Source organism: Hevea brasiliensis, chromosome 4 (assembly GCF_030052815.1).
Source record: "Hevea brasiliensis isolate MT/VB/25A 57/8 chromosome 4, ASM3005281v1, whole genome shotgun sequence".
NCBI lineage: Eukaryota > Viridiplantae > Streptophyta > Magnoliopsida > Malpighiales > Euphorbiaceae > Hevea > Hevea brasiliensis.
The window spans coordinates 42,741,643-42,747,408 of NC_079496.1; positions in this window are offsets into that span (position 1 = coordinate 42,741,643).

The window sequence follows — 5,766 nt, forward strand, 5'->3', positions numbered from 1 at the left end:
GCATGATATAAATTAATTGAGGAATATTAGAGTGTGCCGGTACACCGTGTGGCATTACTTTCTCGGGTATACTGTACACGGGTAAGGGGTGTCACATTTAGTGGTATCAGAGCACGGTTTAGGCGTTTCTGGGCCTAGATTGAGTCCATACCATGCATTGCATTTATAAGAGTCGAGGTGACACTAACGCAGATCTGTTTATCCTTCTTATTTTGAATAGGATATGGACCCTTCATCTCAGAGAGCCGTTGAGGAGGAAGTGGAGAGTCATGCTCCACCTGAAGCAGATGAGACTGTTGGCATCTGAGAATCAGCTCCGCCAGCTCAAGCAGAGCCTCGCCAGCCTCCACAGCCATGTTTCAAGAAATGGTGACTTCTTTAGACAAATGGCCGGGTAATGCCAAGAAGACCACCACCACCACCACTCTCCACGCAGTAAATCACACTGAAAGGCTAAGGAAGTTTGGAGTCGTGGACTTCTATGACAAGAGAGAAGATGATTCATGGTGAGAATTGGTTGAATGTAATGAGCAGAGTACTAAAACAACTTCACCGCACTCCAGAGCAAAACACGAAGTCGCCATCTCCTTACCGCAAGACGATGCTTATGAGTGGTGGGACACCGTGTCCAGTGAAGTGCAAATGTAAGTCAGAATCCGGGACTTCTTCCTCTCTCAATTCAAGAAGAAATATGTGGGTACTGTATACGGAAGAGAGAAGAAGAGAGTTTATTAACTTGAGGCAGAGACGGTTGTCAAGGATGAATATGAGAAGGAATTTGTCCGATTGAGCCATTATGGAAGGGAGATAGTCCCTAATGAAGCTGAAAGATGCAAGAGATTTGAAGAGGGACTAAATGATAACATCAAGATCCAGCTCACTGCCTTGGGAATCACAGAATTTACCAAGTTAGTGGAAGCTGCAATAAAGGTGGAAAAAGTAAGAATCAGTGAGCAGACCAGAAGGGATAGACAGCAGAAGAGGGGACCAGGTCAGTCTAGTTCCGCTCCTGGATTTGGGAAGAAGTTTAAGGGTCCTCCTGCACAGAGTTCGGGTCAGCCACAGGGCCAGGGTCAGTCTCAGGGGCCCAGGCCACAGTTCACCCCTAGGAGAGGTCAGTCCACACCATCAGTGGGCAGCTCTCCAGGGATGGGGTTCAGGGGACCAGCCCCAGCATCTTCTGCGTGTCCACACTGTCAGAAATGGCATAAGGGGGAGTGTTGGAGAGTGACTAGTGCTTGCTTGAGGTGTGGGTCAGCAGAGCATCAGTTGAGAAACTGTCCACGCAGAACTACTACAGCTGCTCCAACACAAGCAGACAGACCTGCTCCTGCACCACAGAGAGGTGGAAAATCTGGCAAGTCTGAGGCTGTTGGACCATCACAGAGGCCTGCATCTGAGCCAGCAGAGAGGCTTGACAGTAGACCACCAGCAAGGGCTTATGCTATTAGAGCTCAGGAGGAGCAAGATGCCTCAGACGTCATAAGGGGTACGTTCTTCCTCCACACTACACCTGTGCATGCATTGGTGGATCCAGGATCCACTCATTCCTACATTTGCATCAACCTACCCGTAGAAAGGGGGATACTTATAGGGGAGAGTGACCAAGACATTCTGGTCACTAATCCATTGGGCCACTGTGTAGTGGTGAACAAAGTATACAAGGGTTGCCCGTTAAGGATTCAGGGGTATGAATTCTTGGCAGACCTGATTGAGTTGCCTTTCCATGAGTTTGACGTGATTTTGGGAATGGACTGGTTGTCACGTCATCAGGCAATAGTTGATTGCAAACTGAAGAGGATTTCTCTAAAAACTCGGAGGGTAATGAAATTACAGTTGTGGGTGAAAGGATGATTTCTTGTCCAATGTCATCTCAACCATTGTTGCAAGAAGAATGATGAGAAAAGTCGTGAAGCCTACCTAGCACATGTGGTAGATACTAGGCGAGCTAAGCCAAACTTGAGTGACATACCCACGGTGAGAGACTTCCTAAGTATTTCTGAAGAGTTGCACAGTTTGCCACCGTAAAGGAAGTCGAATTTGCTATTGAGACAACTGCCGGATGACACCCATTTCCATTGCTCCTTATAGGATGGCACCTCATGAATTGAGGAGTTGAAAACTTCGATTGCAAGATTCTTTGGATAAGGGGTTCATACGCCCCAGTGTGTCACCATGGGGAGCTCCAGTGCTGTTTGTAAAGAAGAAGGATGGGACTTTGAGGCTATGTATTGATTACCGGCAGTTGAATAAAGTGACTGTGAAGAACAAATATCCGTTGCCTAGAATTGATGATCTATTTGATCGATTGAAGGAAGCAGGAGTATTTTCTAAGATTGATCTCGCATCGAGGTATCATCAGTTGAGGGTGAAGGATGCAGATGTGCCAAAGACTGCATTCAGGACCCGATATGGGCATTATGAGTTCCTAGTGATGCCCTTTGGCCTAACAAATGCACCAGCAGCATTCATGGACCTTATGAACCGTATCTTCCATCCATACTTAGATCGGTTCGTAGTGGTCTTTATTGATGATATTTTGGTGTATTCCAAGACCAGGGAAGAACATGATGAGCATTTGAGGATTGTTCTGCAAACCCAGAAAGAAAAGAAGCTGTATGCTAAGTTGTCCAAATGTGACTTTTGGCTGAATGAGATTGCATTCCTTGGACACATAGTGTCAACTGATGGGATTAGGTGGATCCCAAGAAAATAGAAGCAGTGATGGAATGGAAGCCTCCCAGAAACACAACTGAGGTCAGAAGCTTCTTGGGGCTAGCTGGGTATTACAGAAGATTTGTGAAGGGATTTTCCCTAATAGCTGCTCCAATGACCAAGTTGTTACACAAGAATGTCGATTTGTTGGAATGACAAATGTCGCACCAGTTTTGAGAGGTTGAAGGCTATGTTGACAGAGGCACCGGTGTTAACACGGCCGGTGTCGAGAAAGGACTTTGTGGTCTACAGTGATGCCTCTCATAATGGGTTAGGGTGTGTATTGATGCAAGAGGGGAAGGTGGTCGCCTATGCCTCCAGGCAGTTGAGGCCACATGAACAGAACTACCCTACCCATGATCTAGAGCTTACAGCAATTATCTTCGCACTGAAGATATGGAGGCATTACTTGTATGGTGAAAAGTGTTACATTTACACAGACCACAAGAGTCTAAAATATTTGCCAACTCAGAGGGAGCTCAACCTTAGACAGAGGCGATGGATTGAGTTCCTGAAGGATTATGATTGTGTAATTGACTACCATCCTGGGAAGGCAAATGTAGTTGCTGATGCTTTGAGCAGAAAATCCATAACAGCCTTGAGATCATTGAATGCCCGTCTATCTTTGGTTCGTGATGGAGCTATCTTGGCTGAGTTGCAAGTGAGGCCAAACCTGCTACAACAGATTTTAGATGGGCAGAAGGTAGATGAGAAGCTAATGGCTATTATGAGCAAAATCCCAGAGGGAAAAGCAACTGACTATGAGGTGAAAGCAGATGGGTGTCTGTATTACAAAGGAAGACTGTGTGTACCAGATAATGGGGAATTGAAAGCCAGTATTCTAAAAGAGGCACACACCAGTGTATATGCTATGCACCCAGGAAGTACAAAGATGTATCATGACCTGAAGCTTCAGTATTGGTGGCCTGGTATGAAAAAGGACATAGCTGACTATGTGACTAAATGCTTGACATGTCAGCAAGTCAAGGCAGAACACCAAGTTCCATCAGGTTTGCTACAGCCTATACGCATACCTGAATGGAAATGGGATCGGGTCACCATGGATTTTGTAGTGGTCTACCTCTCACCCAGAAGAAACATGATGCAGCATGGGTGATAGTTGATAGATTGACAAAGTCAGCACACTTTCTGCCAGTTAGGACTGACTACTCACTAGAGAGGTTAGCAGAATTGTATATTAGTGAGATAGTTAGACTGCATGGAATTCCACTTTCCATCATATCTGATCGAGACCCAAGGTTTACATCGAGATTTTGGAAGAAGTTACATGAGTCCTTGGGTACACAACTCCATTTCAGCACAGCTTTCCATACTCAGACGGATGGGCAATCAGAAAGAGTAATCCAGGTAAACAATTGAAACCCATGAAATTGATATAAATATAGAACTGAAATGATAATAATAACATGAAATATTTGTCAGGTCCTTGAGGATATGCTGAGGAGTTGTGTCATTGAGTTTGAGGGAAGTTGGGATAGATACCTCCCACTGGCAGAGTTTGCATACAACAATAGCTACCAAGCTAGCATTCAAATGGCCCCATATGAAGCACTATATGGGAGAAAATGTAGAACTCCAGTGTGCTGGACTGAATTGGGCGAAGATAAGCTGGTAGGGCCAGACCTGGTGAAACAGACTGAGGAGAAAGTGAAACTAATCAAAGCAAATCTGAAGGTTGCCTCAGACAGACAGAAATCTTATGCCGACCTGAAGAGAAAAGAAATAGAATATGTGGTTGGCGATAAGGTGTTCCTCAAGGTGTCACCATGGAAGAAAGTATTGAGGTTTGGAAGGAAAGGTAAGTTAAGCCCTAGGTTCATTGGCCCATATGAAGTTATTGAACGTGTGGGTCCAGTGGCCTATAGGCTAGCTTTACCACTAGAGCTGGACAAGATCCACAATGTGTTCCACGTGTCCATGCTCATAAGATACCGCTCAGATCCTTCGCATGTCATCTCCAGAGATGAAATTGAAATAAAGCCGGATTTGACATATGAAGAAGAACCTCTACGGATCCTAGCTCGGGAAGTGAAAGAGTTGAGGAACAAACAGATTCCATTGGTGAAAGTGCTTTGGAGGCACCACAACACCGAGGAGGCAACTTGGGAAAGTGAAGAAACGATGAGGCAACAGTTCCCTCAACTGTTTGCATCAGGTAAATTTCGAGGACGAAATTTACCTGATGCAGAGGGGAAGAGTTGTAACACCCTCCCGGTAACCACTCCGTACATCCTACTGTTTCGGTGACCGGTGTCGGTCCGGACAGCTAGAACGTCCGGAAAAATATTTAAACTAAAGTCAGGAACCATAATTAACTCAAATATTAATAAGAAACACTTAGTAAAAAATTTTAGAAATAAAATACAACCAAGCAAAACGAGCCGGTGCCCAAGCGATGGGTAACCGGAGGGAAGTTGCGGTTCTCGCAACGAGGAGCCCTATACTCGGGGGGAAAATTATAAAATAATTTTTGGGACTCCAGAGAAGGGTAATTGAGGTTCCCATGGCATTAGAATGCCAAGAAAATACCTAGAAAAATTTTTCAATCGGTACAGACGATTTTGACCCGTTAAGCCAAACGGAGGGCATTTTGGTCATTTCGCCTTCCAAGGTGATTTTTGGCCGACTTGTCCAGTTGAGTAAATAATTAATATAACGTAAAATATGAATAAACATTACTAGAAATTAAATTGAAAATGAGTAGTGGAGGAAAGAAAAGAAAATGAGGAAAAAAGGTATTTATGACATCATGGTGATGTCATTAAGAAAACAATGACCAATCAAAATTAAACTATTATTTGACTAACTATTAAAAGAGATAAGAGAAGACCAAATTGGAAAAAATTGCAGTAGTCATCCTCCCCAAAACAAACCAGCCGAAACACACTAGAACCCTCCTCCATTGATGTTCACTTCAAACCTTCAATTCCCTCCTTCATTTCACCCTAAAACCCTAGTTTCCTTTCACTAAAATTTGTCCTAGCACCTTGCATAATCTTTTGGCAGCCAAGAAGAAGAAAGAAAGTGAAG